Genomic DNA, 18,155 nt, shown 5'->3' with positions numbered 1-18,155 from the left:
TGTCCAAGAATACACCTTCAGGAGTACAATAAATGACGCACCCCATTTTGCACAATAAGTCTCTTCCCAGGAGATTAGTCGGTGCCGATGCAGCCAGCAAAAAGGAATGCTTGGTATGTAACGGCCCTACTGTAATCTCGGCTGGTTTGCTAACAGGGTAGTGCTGGACTACTCCTGTTACTCCTATGGCTGGAATTGTCTTACCAGTGGTTCTCATGCCCACTGTCGAATTTATCACTGATTTGGCCGCCCCTGTGTCTACAAGAAAGTTTAATGATTTACCAGCTACATTGATTGCAATTTCTGGTTCACTCCCAAGACTTGCAATCAATTTTACTGGCTGCAGATTACAGGTATGGCCACACCCCTATTGGGTATGGTGACCTCCCTGAATCCCGCTGGCAGCAACTACTTGTGAAGGGGTTAAATGGGAACTACCAGTGGCTTGCCAGTCTCTGTTCGGGGGGTATCTTTTTGTTTCCCCTGTATGTGGCTCATAACTCCGTCTCTGCGGACCTTGCTCCCAATGTCGTGTGTCGTGTCGTTGTCTAGGGGGTTGGTATGATCTTTGCGAATTTTTCGCTCTACAGTCTCGTGCTATGTGTCCCTGTTTATGACAAAAATAACATGTTACCACCTTTGACTTACCCACAGGGTTTGGTGATATAAACACAGGCTGTTTTGTGGTCAGGGCCTGTATACTTACTGACATTAACTTATCACCTTGCGACTCCCTGTGTCTGGTGATATTCCGGTCATGATCAATAGCAGCCTCTCTCAAAGTAGCCACCGACAGACCTCGCCAACATGGTTGTGTGGTCTGTACCCTAGTCTTTAATGCCTCTTTTAAACCATCCATTAGCACAGATACTGCTACTTCTTGATGATTTGCATTGGTCCTAATGTCCTCTATGCCAGTGTACTTTGCCATTTCTAATAATGCCCGGTGAAAATATTCTGCAGCTGTTTCTGACTCTTTTTGTTTAATGGAAAAAATTCTATTCCATTTGGCTACAGCTGGGAAATACTCCTTTAACTGTAAATTTATTCTTTTTACGTTATCTTTGTTGTACACATCTGTAAGAAGTACATCCTGATCCAGTCCACAGTCAGCTAAAAATTGAGCTGCGTCGACATTGGAGGGTAAACATGCCCTCAGCAATACCTGCCAATCTTTGTTATTGGGTTCTAAAGTGTTTCCTAGGTCTCTGATGTATTTTTGGCTAGCAACTAAGTCTTTTCTGGGGTCAGGGAATTCAGACACTATGGTCCTTAATTCCATTCGGGAAAACGGGCTGTACATGGCAATGTTCCTAACAGGAGTGACTCCTGAAGTGTCCGTTTTCCCATTTGGCACTACTATTACCTTAACAGGATTAATTCTAACAACATCATTCTGTGTAGGTTCTACAGCCTGTGGTGAAATAGTCTCAGCATAGTGTATGGTGCCGTACTTACCCGTTGATACGACCTCACCTGTCCCTCCGCTAGGGGGCTTTGTTACTAATCTTATGGGTTGGGCCGTGCCTACTGTCGTTTCTGATATGGTGGCTGCTAGAGAGAGCGCCGATATTGTTGCCGATTCGTCCTCTTGATCACACTCCTGGGGAAAGTTCAAAACAGGGTACAACTTGCACGGGTTAATACTTGCATGGGTTAACTTATTAACATTATCCTTAACATTTATACAGTTGCTAAGTGCCTGTTTGTTACCCCCTGATGCGTCATTCTCCGCAACCAATTTCTCTCCTGATATGTATGGTGGCGGCGGGGCCGTGGCCATCAGTTTTCTGATAGGGCCAGATCCCGCCACCTGAGCCAATCCTCTCTGTATTTCACCCTCCTGTTGCCATAGCTGCAAATAATCATAATGTTGGATTCGTCTCTTTGCTGATTTAATGAGACATATCCTTCTCCTTAAATTCATTAACACTTCGGGGCTGAAGCTACCTACTCTTGGGAATTTCTCCCCGTCATGTACAGTCATTTTCTCCCATTCATCACATAAAATTTCTGTGTGCCTTCCGTATTTTTCACACATTACGTACCTTGCCGACCCGACTGGTCGGTTTACAGAATCAACCCGAACCGAGGTTGATCGCCCCCTTCTTGAACAACTGGCCCCCATAATTTGCAGGTGTTGCTAACCCTTAAAAAAAACAAAATATTCAAAGATAGGTTGACGGTGAAGTTTACCGAGCACCTCACTCACTCGCCCACGCCGACCAATATGCCCACACACTGATATAGTGCTGGCGTACTCGACCCAGGGCCCCTATTAACCTGTGTTTACTGGAACATGTGGGTGTGATCCGCAGAGCATTGACCCTTTCCAGTAAAGGTGGGGTTGTCGGATAATTCCTGAGTGACCAGAGAATTTCCCTTTTTGGTTAAAATAAAAAATTACACAAATCACGTTAGAATGTACAAATAGCGTTTATGACCGGGTTTGTACACAAATGGTACTGGTCAGGTTACTAACTAATGCACACAATTACGTGCGGTACAATCGTTCAGTACATAAGCAACTAATCTTATGTACGGAGCGACCAGTGGAATCGACATTCAGCAGCTGCGAATTCCTTCAGCCTGAGCTTTATTTTCCTATATGGGTGTCGCACCAACCCTTCTTTGGTGTTGTGCCTTGTCTCTATAGCGGACTTCCTTGTCTGCTGTACCTGGACCTCCTGGTCTGTTATGCGACCTCCTGGTCTGACCTCCTGGTCTGTTACAGTATGACCTCCTGGTCTGCTACACTCTAATGCTCAAATTTTATATATGTTTAACCAGAGATGCCTCCCTAGCCACCATGTATGTCACTTACACGTATGTACCTTCACGAGAACTCGATGATTTCTGTGGTTCAATCCCCAAAATTGTAAAACTTAAAAACACTCACTCATCACATACACACTTTTGTTTCTATTTCTATTTCTGCGCAGAAATTTTTCTTTAGACCAGATGTGTTGTAAATTTGGAGAAGGATCTGTTAATTTAAATTTCGGATTTAAAATAGATTTGCACTACTTATCGCCTGATGCGCTATTTATCGCTTGTTGCGTTACTTATCGCCTGTTGCGCTACTTATCGCCTGTTGCGCTACTTATCGCCTGTTGCGCTATTTAAAAATCAACACTATCGTGTGACTTGAGTTACGTGGGCGTACCCAGACGCTCCGTTGCGTAATTTACGCTGCGTGCGTCGGCCTTTGCGTACGCGAGTCTCAGTCCTTTGTTAGAGACACGTGTACACAAAACCAATGTCCACCGTAACACAACTAACACGTTTATCAATGTTGATGATCCTCGATTGTCTACCGCGCAACACACCAATCTCTCCTTTTACCTTTAGGTAGAGCTGTGTGTGCTTTACACTTTATCCCTTAACGCATTACTTTTACACTTTAACTATGAAATAGCGACAAATCTCTCTTAGCACGTTTTATCAATTATAAAATGGCAAACAGGAGAGTGATATATGAAAATACACGAATGAAAAAGAAATGCAGATATGTGCGTGTGTACGCAAGACAGAAATAAACAGTTTTAAAAGACACTAGTGTGTTGTTCTTACCTCCGGTTCCCGGATTCCTTCAGCACCCTTTACTAAGCGAAGCAGACGCTTATCCCGTCAGCACTGCGAAGAATATGATCTCCCGCCCTTTGCTGATGGATAATGTCTGCTGAAATTACCTAGCAGAGATATGTGAAGGACAGGACGAGCCGCCAATTGATAAAGCTAAATATTTATCTTATATAAAACCCTTTATGAGGTCTAAGAACACTGTACGCTGTTTACGTATGGAGTACCGTAAGGGTACGCTCGTTGCGTAACAATCGCTTAGCCGTGGTCGAGACGCTCAAGCGTCACGTTCGCTCACGGCCAAGAGATCACAGGCAGGCACGCTATTGGCTGCCGACTAACGTAATGGTTCACTATAGCGTAACGGACGCTGTATCGGGAGCAGGCTGCTCGAGCGATACAGACGCTCACGAGAATACGCTGTTGGTATCGGGCACACTTATAGGTGAGCGACTACCGTAATGCTACGCTATCAGCGTAGCGGACGCTCGAGACCACGAGGAGATCACGAGCGGCGCAGACGCTCACAATGTTAAACCTTTATATCTAAACCATAAACAATGTAATATGCTGTAAAACCTTAGTGTAGAGATAGGGTGTAGATGCAACACAGTGTAACCTTATTAACTTAAAAGCTGTTTGAGCGTCACCGACGCTCTGAGAATATTTAACACTATAAGAAATACACAGATACCGTGCTTAGGGTCCAACGCCTAATATATATATTATGAATGTTATACTTGCAAAAGAATTAATACAATACAAGTCATACACTACAATATAACATAGACTACCTAACCAGATAACTACACAGTAAATACAATACAATACTATTACGTTTAAGAGACTACGAGAGAAAGAGGAGAAGAGAGAGAGAGAGAGATATGGCCCATAACAACAAGAAAGACAATATGATTGCGGAGAAAACTTACGCACAAAGGAAACGATCGCATGCGCCTCTGGACATCCAGCTCCCGATTTTCAGCAATGATAACCGTTGAAGAGTGAGAGCTGGATGTGATCGGCTTGTCTATTTATGCCCCACACACAATACAATTCAATGGTCCCTATAATCTCATTGTTCATTGGACACAGTAATTCCTCCTCGCATTATAACAAAAGGTCATAGGTTGATTCATACAGGTGGGCTGTGACGATTTCCAACTGCTCAGGTGGGTGGGAAACTAGGTTTCCCGCCGCATGGATAATTAAGTGCAAATAATAGTAAATGGACATAAACTTCTTATGTCCATAACTATTCGCACGAGCGATTAATCCGCTTCAAACCAACACCGGAATATTGCTAATTAAATACTCTTCCGATGGATACTAAACACCACTGTATTACTCCTGTCTGACCCTTCGTATCAAACAAAGGGGGATTTCTCTGTTCATGAACATTCTACATTAACCAAACTTTCAGAATCTATCAAAGGGACCATGATCTACAAAATACATTATATAGTGGGAATATGTAACGATTGAGTCGCACGCTACGAACACATGAACTCTACCGTAAATGCACATACCACGCGCCCGCGGGTGCCCGCAACAGCGAGTATGCGCACGCACGGGAGAGCGCACGCATGCGCAGCGCAGACCTGTATGAGGTGCAAATATGGCAGTGGGCATCGTGATATTTTTCTGACTTTGACACAACCAAGCAACTGCTCCGTACAATTGTATAGTGTGCAATTATTAGAGATGTGCGGCAGGTACTTTTCGTGTTTTGGTTTTGGTTCTGGTTCCATACTCGTGTTTTGGATCTGGTTTGGTTTTGCCAAAACCACCCTTTCGCGTTTTGGTTTTGGATCTGGATGATTTTTGAAAAAACATAAAAACAGCTAAAATCACATAATTTAGGGGTAATTTTGTTACTACGGTATTATTAACCTCAACAACATTAATTTCCACTCATTTCCAGTCTATTCTGAACACCTCACACCTCACAATATTGTTTTTAGGCCAAGAGGTTGCACCAAGGTGGCTGAATGACTAAGATAAGCGACACAAGTGTGCGGCACAAACACCTGGCCCATCTAGGAGTGACACTGCAATAGCAGACAGGATGGCATTTAAAAAAAACTTGTCACCATACAGCACATCATGTAAAGAAGAAAAAGAGGTGCAATGAGGTAGCTGTATGACTAAGCTATGCGACACAAGTGTGCGGCACCAACAACATGAGACGTGCTGGAATTTGCCCAGATGTAATACACACACAATATTGGTGGCACAGGAGAGCGTACCCCTAAACCACACACACACACGTCAAGGCCTGTAAAATGAATTTGGATAATAATAACCCTTTTATTTTGAGCTATTATAATAATATGCTGCACAGGTGAGCGTACCCCTACACCACACAGGGCAAATCCTGTAAAAATTATTTGTATAATAATATAAGTTATGTACTGTATATAACCCTTTTATTTGGAGTAAATAATATACAGCAAAGGACGGGTGTAGTATGAGTGGTCAGCGGCCAGGATCCCGGGGGCCAGCATCCCGGCGCCGGGATCCCGATCAATGGCATACCGACAGCTGCGCTCGCCATGCTGCGGGCACTGTGGCGCATTTATTCACCCTCCAGACCCCGCAAGAGAGAGAATATGTGTTGGCATGCCAACGGTCGAGATCCCGATACCGGTGTGCTGGTCGCCGGGATCCCGGCTGGCGGCATACTGAAGACCACCCGCACAGGACACCACCACTGGACTTATTGCAGCACAAGACACCACCACTGGACTGATGCAGCACAAGTCAGCACCACTGAACTGGACTTATACGGAAGTACCCCTGGAGTTGTACGGCAGTGTCAGACAGGATGGCACTTTAAAAAACTAGCCACCAAACAGCACATGATGCAAAGAAGAAAAAGAGGTGCAAGATGGAATTGTCCTTGGGCCCTCCCACCCACCCTTATGTTGTATAAACAGGACATGCACACTTTAACAAACCAATCATTTCGGCAACAGAGTCTGCCACACGACTGTGGCTGAAATGACTGGTTTGTTCAGGTGATGGCAAGGAAGGTTCATGAGTGTTTGATGGCGCTCCAGTCTTCGGCATGCGGTGTCTGAATGTCGAAAGTGTCCCGCAATTTTTTGGGCCACCGACAGCATCTCCTTAAAAAAATTCTGCACCACCAAATTAATTGTATGTGCAAAACATGGGATGTGCTGGAATTTGCTCAGATGTAATGCACACACAATATTGGTGGCGTTGTCCGATATCATAAATCCCCAGTAGAGTCTAATTGGGGTAAGCCAGTGTGTGATGATGTCCCTCAGTTTTCGTAAGAGGTTGTCAGCGGTGTGCCTCTTATGGAAAGCAGTGATATATAGCGTAGCCTGCCTAGGAATGAGTTGGCGTTTGCTAGATGCTTGTCCTGGTGCCATTGCTGTTGTTGCTGCTGGAGGCAATACATCTACCCAGTGGGCTGTCACAGTCATATAGTACTTAGTCTGCCCTGTTCCACTTGTCCATATGTCCGTGGTTAAGTGGACATTGGGTACAACTGCATTTTTTAGGACACTGAGGACACTTTTTCTGACGTCTCTGTACAGTCTCGGTATCGCCTGCCTAGTGAAGTGGACCGTAGATGGGATTTGGTACCGGGGGGACACTATCTCCATCAATCCTCTAAGTTCCACTGAACTTATGGTGGATACTGGATGCACGTCTAACACCAACATAGCTGTCAAGGCCTCAGTTATCCGCTTTGCAACAGGATGACTGCTGTCATATTTCAGCTTCCTCACAAAGGACTGTTGGTCAGTCAATTGCTTACTGGAAGTAGTACAAGTGGTCTTCCGACTTACCCTCTGGGATGACGATCGACTCCCAGCAGCAACAACAGCAGCGGCAGCAACAGCAGCAGTAGGAGTACCACTCAAGAAACCTCTGGAGGAATCCCGGTTAGGAGAGGACTCCTCAGTCTTGCCAGTGACATGACCTGCAGGACTACTGACGTTACTGACTGAGGAGGAAGTTGACATTGAGGGAGTTGGTGGTGTGGCTTGCAGGAGCTTGGGTACGAGAGGAAGAAGGGATTTAGGTGTCAGTGGACTGCTTACGCTCTTACCCAAAGTTTCATAACTTGACACTGACTTCTGATGAATGCGCTGCAGGTGATATATAAGGGAGGGTGTTGCTAGGTGGTTAACGTCCTTACCCCTACTTATTACAAATTGACAGAGGCAACACATGGCTTGACAACTTTTGTCTGGATTTGTGGAGAAATAATTCCATACTGAAGAGGTGGGTTTTTTGGTATTTTGCCCAGGCATCACAATGGGCTTATTCATCCCACGGACAACAGGCATCTCCCCCGGTGCCTGATTTAAACAAACCACATCACCATCAGAATCTTCATCATCAACTTCCTCCTCAGCGCCAGCAACACCCATATCCTCATCCTGGTGTACTTCATCAGTGACATCTTCAATTTGAATATCAGAAACTGGACTGTGGGTGCTACTTCCAGCACTTGCAGAGGGCGTGCAAATGGTGGAAGGAGCCACCTCTTCCGTCCAGTGGTGGGAAGGTCAGGCATCGCAACCGTCGACACACTTGGACTCTCCTTGGGGATTTGTGATACCATCTAAGAATGCACAGTTCTTTGATGTGCTTTTGCCAGCTTAACTACTAGCATTTTTCTAGCGTGAGGATGAGGACTTTCATCATCATGTGAAGCTGAACCACTAGTCATGAACATAGGCCAGGCCCTTAGCCATTCAATGCCACTCCGTGTCGTAAATGGCATATTGGCAAGTTTACATTTCTCCTCAGACAATTTCAATTTATCTTTTTGGCTCTTTTTACTGAACTTTGGCTTTTTGGATTTTACATGCCCTCTTCTATCACATTGGGCATCGACCTTGGCAGACGACGTTGATGGCATTTCATTGTCTATGTCATGACTAATGGCAGCAGCTTCAGCAGTAGGAAGAAGTGAGTCTTGATCTTTCCCTATTTTATCCTTCAAATTTTTGTTCTCCATTATTTTTCTGGAGTTATATAACAATATGCGGTACAGGAGAGCGTACCTCTACACCACACAGGGCAAAGCCTGTGAAAATTATTTGGATTAAATATTAATAACCCCTTTATTTGGAGTAAATAATATACAGCACAGGACAGCACCACTGAACTTATATGGCAGCACCACTGGACTGGATTTATACGGCAGTACCACTGGAATTATGTGGCAGTGTCACTGGAATTATACGGCAGTATCACTGTAATTATATAGCAGTACCACTGGACTTATATGGCAGTACCACTGGACTGGATTTATACAGCAGTATCACTGGATTTATACACCAGTACCACTGGAATTATATGGCAGTACCACTGGTCTTATACGGCAGTACCACTGGACTGGATTTATACAGCAGTATCACTGAAATTATACGGCAGTACCACTGGTCTTATATGGCAGTACCACTGGACTGGATTTATACAGCAGTACCACTGGAATTATACGGCAGTATCACTGGAATTATACGGCAGTATCACTGAAATTATACGGCACTACCACTGGATTTATACGGCAGTACCAATGGACTGGATTTATACAGCAGTATCACTGGATTTATACGCCAGTACCACTGGAATTATATGGCAGTTTCACTGGAATTATACGGCAGTACCAATGGACATATACGACAGTACCACTGGACATATACGGCAGTATCACTGGACATATACAGCAGTATCACTGGACTGGATTTATACGCCAGTACCACTGGAATTATACGGCATTACCACTGGACATATACGGCAGTATCACTGGATTTATACGGCAGTACCACTGGACATATACGGCAGTATCACTGGACTGGATTTATACGGCAGTACCAGTGGACATATATGGCAGTATAACTGGACATATATGGCAGTATCGCTGGATTTATACGGCAGTACCGCTGGACATATACGCCAGTATCACTGGACATATACGCCAGTATCACTGGACATATACGCCAGTATCACTAAACTGGATTTATAGTAACATAGTAACATAGTATTCGAGGTTGAAAAGAGGCAAAATGCCCATCGCGTTCAACCTGTATTTTGTATTAAGTTGAGTTGATTTTAATGTACCTGCTGAAGAATGTTTTATGACTAGTTAACAACTAGAAATCATGTTACACCCGGATTAACAATTTAAACATTTCAAATGTTGTAACCTTGGATATACTTTTCAATCAGAAATTCATCCAACCCCCTTTTATATGCATTTACAGTGTCCATCATTACCACCTACCCTGGCAAGGAATTCCAAATCCTTATTGCACTAACAGTGAAGAACCCTTTCCTCTGTTGCGTGCAGAATTTTCTCTCCTCCAGCCTCAGCGAGTGCCCACGTATCCTAAACAGAGTTCTTTTAATAAATAATTCCTCTGATAACTCTTTGTAGTGCCCCTCTACATATTTGAAGACATTAATAATGTCTCCTCTTAGACGCCTCTTTTCCAGTGTATACATGTTCAACCTAGTAAGCCTTTCCTCATAATCCAGTCCCTGGTACTGCCGTATAAGTCCTGGTACTGCCGTATAAGTTTAATCAATTTAGTAGCTCGCCTTTGAACCCTTTCGAGTTCATCTATATCTTTTTATACCGTGGTGCCCAAAACTGAACACAATATTCCAGGTGCGGACGTACCAATGATTTGTACAGCGGCAGAATTATATCCTCGTCCCTTGTCTCAAATCCCCGTTCTATGCACGCTAATACCGTACTTGCCTTTTTTACTGCGCTTTGACAGTGTATACAGTTATTAAGTTTATTATCAATGAGTACTCCCAAATCCTTTTCTAAAACTGTTACCACTACACTTTCCCCATTTAATATGTAGGATGCAAGTTTGCTTTTAGTCCAGAAATGCATAACCTTGCATTTTTCTATATTGAACCTATATTTATACGCCAGTACCACTGGACATATACAGCAGTATCACTGGAATTATATGGCAGTACCACTGGGCATATACAGCAGTATCACTGGACTGGATTTATACACCAGTACCACTGGACTTATACGCCAGTACCACTGGATTTATATGGCAGTATCACTGGAATTATATGGCAGTACCACTGGACATATACAACAGTATCACTGGAATGGATTTATACGACAGTACCACTGGATTTATACGGCAGTACCACTGGACATATACGGCAGTATTACTGGATTTATACGGCAGTACAACTGGACATATATGGTAGTATCACTGGACTGGATTTATACGACAGTACCACTGGATTTATATGGCATGACCACTGGACATGGCATGTGTCCTCCGTTATCTTGAGTAGTTTTCTGTGCCTAGTCACAACATGATTTATTAGCATAAACCCTTCATCTATTGTTCTCAACTGCAATACAATACAGAGAACAATACAGCAGGGGATTAAGTCATTACAGCAGGGGATTAAGTCTGACTGGCCAATCACAGTTAATCCTATTAAAGCTCAAGATAAATGTGGACACATCTGTATACGGCAGTATCACTGGACTGGATTTATACGCCAGTACCGCTGGAATTATACGCCAGTACCACTGGAATTATACGGCAGTATCACTGGACATATACGGCAGTATCACTGGACTGGATTTATACGCCAGTAACGCTGGAATTATACGCCAGTACCACTGGAATTATACGGCAGTACCACTGGAATTATATGGCGGTACCACTGGACATATACGGCAGTATCACTGGATTTATACGGCAGTACTGCTGGACATATACAGCAGTATCACTGGACATTTATGGCAGTATCACTGGACACATATGGCAGTACCACTAGACATATAAAGCAGCACAAGAACACCACCACTGGACTAATGCAGGATAACACAGCACCACTGCAGTGGACTGGATTTATACACCAGCACTGGACATATGGCAGCAGAGGACACCATCACTGTGACTGGACTAATGCAGCACAATACACCACCACTGAACTGATGCAGCACACCACAGCACCACTGGACTGGACTTATACAGCAGCACTGAACATATGGCATCAGAGGACACCACCACTGTGACTGGACTGATGCAGCACAAGACACCACCACTGGACTGATGCAGCACAACACAGCACAACTGGACTGGACTTATACAGCAGCACTGAACATATGGCAGTAGAGGACACCACCACTGTGACTGGACTGATGCAACACAAAACACTACCACTGAACTGATGCAGGACACTGAGGACGGAGACATGTCCTCTCTCTACACTCTCCAATGCCAGAGTGAAAATGGCGGCGATGCGCGGCTCCTTATATGGTATACAAACCCTGCGGAAATCCGACAGCGGTATGTTGACATTTTGCCTCGTTCTGGTTTCCGAGTCAGACGGGATAGCTCGAGCCTGACTTGGGTAGTGAAGTTCGGGGGGATTCGGTTCTCAGGGAACCGAACCCGCTCATCTCTAGCAATTATAAATGTTACTTCAATGCTGGTTGGTTGCCATGGGCAACTTCTCCACTGACTCACTTCTCCACACTTTTCACTGCTTCATGAATAGACCCCAAAGTCTGCACATTGCCTTTGCCGATAAGCAAGTGATTAAATACTGTACTGAGATTAGAATAAGGCATTAATTGTTGACATAACTCAAACCATAATATAAGTTAACACTGGACTTGATCAATATAAAATGTAGGAATCAGCCAAAACAATTAGGAACCGGATTTATATATATTTGTTGTCTTATCACAGACATAAAAATAACCCCTTCTACTGTATTTACAAACTGACCTTCTCTATTTCACTTCACCCCTTTTCTCCTTCCACATCTCACTTCTCTATCTCTTGTTAACCATCCCAAGTGATCATCAACCTCATTGACTATAATTATTTATTAACATTTTCATATAGTGTGTGTGTGTATATATATATATATATATATATATTCCAAAAGATGCGGCACTCGTGATGCAGATAACCAAATGAAGATAGCAGGAATCTCTCTCAACGTTTCAGTTTATTAACTGTTTTCAAGAGCTCTTGAAAACAGTTAATAAACTGAAACGTTGCGAAAGATTCCTGCTATCTTCGTTTGGTTATCTGCATCACGAGCAGTATCAGACTGGGGCATGTAGGGCCCACCGGGGAAATGCAGTGGTAGGGGCCCATGTTTAGAGGTGTAGCCAGTCCAGAGAGGGTGTGGCCTGCCACCTCATTGGTTTGACCAATGATTAGAGAGTGCAATGTCTGGGCTCTTTCATAAATATATACAATAAATTCAGCTGCTGCATGCATAATGTACCAGATTACTTATCAGCAATGCACTCTAGAAAATACACCGTAGTCCAGTATAAGGTAACATATGTATAATGTATAATTCAAGTTCACAGTCTGGAACCTAATCCTTAGAGCAGGAGGTGGGCCCCCCAAGCAGTGGGGCCCACCGGTGGTTTCCCCTGTATCCCGGTGGGCCAGTCCAAGCCTGATCACGAGTGCCGCATCTTTTGGAATATACAAAGATGCATTGCCTATGCTGGCACCGGATCAAGCTGCCCTCTGGTTATGTGAGTGCCGGACCATCACTTATATCATATATATATATATATATATATATATTAGAAAAGTGAAGTAAAAAAAGCGCCTAATAGTGTCAGTGAAACACTCTTTGTGGGTTTGAGTGTAGTGATATATAGAAAACATTATATAGCAACTTAGTTGCGAACACTTTCAGGTAGATGACTCTTAGGAGCAGGACATGTAAAAGAGAGATAAATGCAACATAGGGGTATATTTACTAAACTCCCGATTTTGACCGAGATGGTGTTTTTTCATCAAAGTGTCATCTCGGGAATTTACTAAACTCAAATCACGGCAGTGATGAGGGCATTCGTATTTTTATTACGGCTGTGTTGTAAAAATACGAATGAATACACCATCGGTCAAATGCGGCTGTTTAGGTATAGAACTCGGTCATTTACTATGCATTCGTATTTGAAATCTCTATCGAGAAAGAGCATTTGCGCTTGTAAAAAAATACAATTCGTAAAAAAACACGGGAAAAAAGTAGACCTGCTTTTGAGAAGCGTGTTTACATGTGTTCCGACTTCATCATTAATCACACCTGCATTTTTGGCCCTTTAAAAGGTGGGCCAGCACATTTGCCAAATCAATCACTCTGAAATGGCTGCTGCCGTGTGTAGCAGTGAATTTGGTTTTGCTGTGGGATTCCTGAGACTGCTCCATGAGGCTACAAGAAACCAGGGCCAAGAAAGTGAACATGGTCAGTAGGATGTACAGGTGCCACGGAGGCTGCGCAGGCCACGCTTTTTTAGGGGCGTTTGAACTTAAACGCATTGGCCGATGGCCAGGTCATACAGATGTTCAGGCTAAATAGGACCAACATTTTCCGTCTGTATGACCTAGTCAAACTTGACCTAGACCCTGAGACAGCACGCTCTTGCTCTGTCTCAGGCCTGCACAAACTCCTGGCTGTGTTGCACTTTATGGCTACTGGCAGCTTTCAGGCTGTGACAGGCGATGTAATAGGAATCTCACAGCCCACCTTTTCAAAATATTTAAATCAGGTGAGGCAAACCATACATACACCTCTATGGGCCATTTCTGTATTGTGTAATGTGAATTTTTAACAGTATATTTGAACAAAGTGCTTAAGACACTCACCTTATATGTTTGACTGTACACTCAGGTTTTGGATGCATTTGAACCACACATAGATGCCTCTATCTGCTTCCCTACCCAGGAGTCTCAGTGGCATGCAGTCAGGGTAGCTTTCTATGACCTTGCTGGCATGCCAAATGTGCTGGGTGCCATAGATTACACACACGTTGAGCTGAGACCACCTAGGGGCAGGCAATATATTTATATAAATAGACATTTTTGCCAATCAACTAATGTCCAGGTGGTTTGTGATGCAAAACTCAAAATTATGAGTGTTGTTGCGGGTTACCCTGGCGGCTGCCATGACTCCTTCATCCTCAGTCAGTCATCCCTCTTTGATAAATTTGAGGCTGGAGAAATGCCGGATGGCTGGCTGCTGGGTATGTACCAAGTATTTGTGTTTTATTTTGTGCTTACCTCAACCTGCATATTATGTTAGCACTGTGTTTGTGCATCAATGTTTTACAATGCTGCTAATCTCTGTTTTTCAGGTGATGGGGGTTATGGCTGCTACTCTTGGCTTCTGACTCCATTGTCCACCCCTGATTCCCCTGCTGAACACAATTACAATCATGCACATAAGTCTATGCGGAATGTGATAGAACAATGTTTTGGTGTACTGAAATCAAGGTTTCGGTGTCTGGATAAGTCTGCCGGGCTTTTGTTGTATAGTCCCTTAAAGGTGACTAGGATTGTGTTCTGCTGCTGTTTTCTTCATAACATGTGTTTGCAGCAACATCTGCCACATGATGATGTTGATGAAGAAAACAGTCAGCAAGCAGAGGAGTTAGAAACATCTGGCGACACTGTGAGTACAGATATAGGGAGGCAGGTAAGGCAAGACCTGATTTTGGCACATTTTAGTGGTAAGTAAATTTGCCTGTGTGCTTTGTATGAACAATTAAGGCACACCAATGTTTTTTCAGTAGTAATGTGGCTCTTGCTCCCTCTTGAGCTAGTCAGCTGAGTGTTGTTTATGTGCTTGATATGTGTTTATGTCTAACTGTTGGGTATCAGTTACTTAGCTAATTGTATAGCGATTTTGGGAAGTAATTATGTCTTTATAATGTTCAAAGTTTTTTAAACACATTCAAAGGTAATGTTTGCCACAATACTACATAATAATTTAGTATGCACTAACAACCATTATTGTTTAGCCTATTGTTTGTGTTTGTTGTGTGTCGACTTTCTTCTAAAGCTGTGTTTCAAATGTTACCTCATTAGCACAACGTAATGGATATTTAGTATTGTGTGCCAATTAGCCATACATACATTGACTAACACCAACCTTACAAAATTTTTGACACATAATTATGGCTGTGATGTGGTAAACGTTCATGTTAGTAATGATGCTAGAATATTCCCAACACATGTGAGTGTTAACTCTAAGAAATTTGCTCTTACACTGGCAGTTTTTTACACATAACACATTGCACATCAATCACTTTTCACATTTATTACTGTACAACATGTGTTTTCATTACAAATAAATGCTATTGTGTAGACCTAGTTTTGTCAACAATGTGTATCCAGCTGCAGGGTGGACTATTTCTTAGGCTGTTCTTTGGTGGCTGACGTGGGTTTGGTTTGGGCAGTGGAGCGGGTTCGGCTGGATCTTCGAACTGGTGATGAAATTGGGGTCTGTGTAGGTGTGTTGGTTCCTGAGCTGGAACCTTGTTGGTGTTGTGCCAACAAATTAATATTTTGGCTGAGGTTTGCCAGGGTTGCGGTAAGTTGTGTTGTGGCTGTTGTGTTGTTGTCTATGATGCGAGACATGGTTTCTGATATAATTTGATTACTTTGAATTAACTGAATGAGGGCCTGTTGATGTCGGTGTTGCTCATCCATTATGCACTGAAAGGTAACAATAAGTTGGCTGTTATCTGCTCTCATCTGCTCCATACTGTTTGCGACTGCATAGCTGGACATTGAGCCTGCTTGTGTTTCTACACAGTCTCGGTAGATGATGGGGCACACAGGCTAGGTATTGGGTGTGTGTGCGTAGGCAATCAATATTCTGTGCCTGTTGTTGGTTCCATGTTGACCAAAAGGATGGCTCAGGTTGGTGGGGTGGGGTTGTTTGGCTCAATTGTGGGTGTGGTGACATTTGAGGTGGCGGGGTACTTTCCTGAGGCGTGCTTGGTTGGTGAACATCTATTGCTTGCAGTTGGAGGGTGTATGTTTCCTGTTCAGATTCCTGCTGGGCTTCCGGGGGCATGATGTCTGGTTCTGTATGGGGTTTAAGGGGACAACATTTGAGTGTTTTTTTAAATTATGTTGGTTTTGATATTTAGTTTAACTTTCTAGACTTGTTTGTCAAACATTTTTCTTTAGCAAATTAGGATGTTCACCTAGACTCATATACACAATCAAAAAGTCAAATTGTGATGGTTTTTATGTTGTCAAAAATGACTTCAAAACAAAAGTGGACACATGTTTGACAAATAACACACTTACGAAACAAACAGACAGAGGTATAAAGTTTACACCATGAAAAAAAGTGATTTGTCAACCGCCATATCGTACAACCATTAAAATATAAAACAGTAAATGACAATATGAATTCTATCACCATTGTGAAAGGGTGTGAAACTACCTGAAGCTCAATATTTTACTATTTAAAAAAATAAAAAACTACTGTAAGGCGCAAGAGAACACTTTATTTTTTATTTTTAAAAAAAATTGTTTTTTGAATTTAAACAATTTGCAAGCCATGTGCTTGCTGCTGTGGATAAGTACTATGATTATTAAATTTTTGGGCTGATGTGTAATTTGTATTTTGTGTTTACTCACCAGACAGCTGAGGGGAATGTGGACCCTGTGATTGAGTACTCTCCAAAATGTGTTCTGGTGGCTGAGGCAACACAGTAGAAATACGACGTGGGGGTGTGCTTAATGCTGGTGTTGGTGCGTCGTCAGGATGACGTCTCTTGCTAGGCCTGCTCGTGTGGCTGCCAGACCCCTGTGAAGGACGTCTTTGTGGACTGTGATGCGATGTTGAAGTTCCTATGGATTATTGCAAACATTAGACTTATTTTTTTTTGTGGTGGACACATTAACAGGTGTCGTTTTTGCGTTACCTGTATTGCCAGCATCCACAGCTCTTGTAAGTGTTGCTTGTGTTCTTGAAGTGGAGGCTTGCTTTCATACTGTAAAAATGATACATTGGTGTTTATGACCTTTCATTACAGTGTGTACTTTTGTAAGCAGCAACATTTAGTGATGTGGACATATGTTTAACATTATGGGTACAGTTTCTAACAATAAATGTTGAAACAATGGTTTGGTTCATTTTTTGTAAACAGACTAATGTGGTTCCATTTCCAAAGACATAAACATAGCCAAGTAGTCTAATTTTCCAGGGCCAACAGCTGAATATACACACATGTATTAACTAGAGATGAGCGGGTTCGGTTTCTCTGAATCCGAACCCGCCAGAACTTCATGTTTTTTTTCACGGGTCCGAGCGACTCGGATCTTCCCGCCTTGCTCGGTTAACCCGAGCGCGCCCGAACGTCATCATGACGCTGTCGGATTCTCGCGAGGCTCGGATTCTATCGCGAGACTCGGATTCTATATAAGGAGCCGCGCGTCGCCGCCATTTTCACACGTGCATTGAGATTGATAGGGAGAGGACGTGGCTGGCGTCCTCTCCGTTTAGAATAGATTAGAGAGACACTTGATTTACTAATTTTGGGGAGCATTAGGAGTACTCAGTACAGTGCAGAGTTTTGCTGATAGTGACCACCAGTTTTATTTATAATCCGTTCTCTGCCTGAAAAAAGCGATACACAGCACACAGTGACTCAGTCACATACCATATCTGTGTGCACTGCTCAGGCTCAGGCCAGTGTGCTGCATCATCTATTATCTATATATAATATTATATATATCTGTCTGACTGCT

The 18,155-nt window shown here is 43.2% G+C and overlaps 1 long non-coding RNA gene across 2 annotated transcripts in view; it reads left to right on the top strand.

The window, feature by feature from the left end:
- The window catches only part of LOC135057657 (uncharacterized), a 28,075-nt gene extending 10,545 nt beyond the window's left edge, over positions 1 to 17,530 (top strand). The window contains exons 1-2 of one of the 2 annotated variants that reach the window (XR_010244271.1): positions 14,410 to 15,081; positions 17,046 to 17,530. This is a non-coding gene — a long non-coding RNA (uncharacterized LOC135057657). Of the gene's footprint in view, positions 1 to 14,409; positions 15,082 to 17,045 lie in introns of those variants that run through there. The other variant, XR_010244272.1, reaches the window with a different exon arrangement.
- Positions 17,531 to 18,155: the final 625 nt, after the last annotated feature.

The sequence above is a fragment of the Pseudophryne corroboree genome, chromosome 3, assembly GCF_028390025.1.
Source record: "Pseudophryne corroboree isolate aPseCor3 chromosome 3, aPseCor3.hap2, whole genome shotgun sequence".
Taxonomy (NCBI): Eukaryota; Metazoa; Chordata; class Amphibia; order Anura; family Myobatrachidae; genus Pseudophryne; species Pseudophryne corroboree.
The sequence above is the reverse complement of the archived record's forward strand: the minus strand, read 5'-3'. Positions and strand labels throughout refer to the sequence as shown.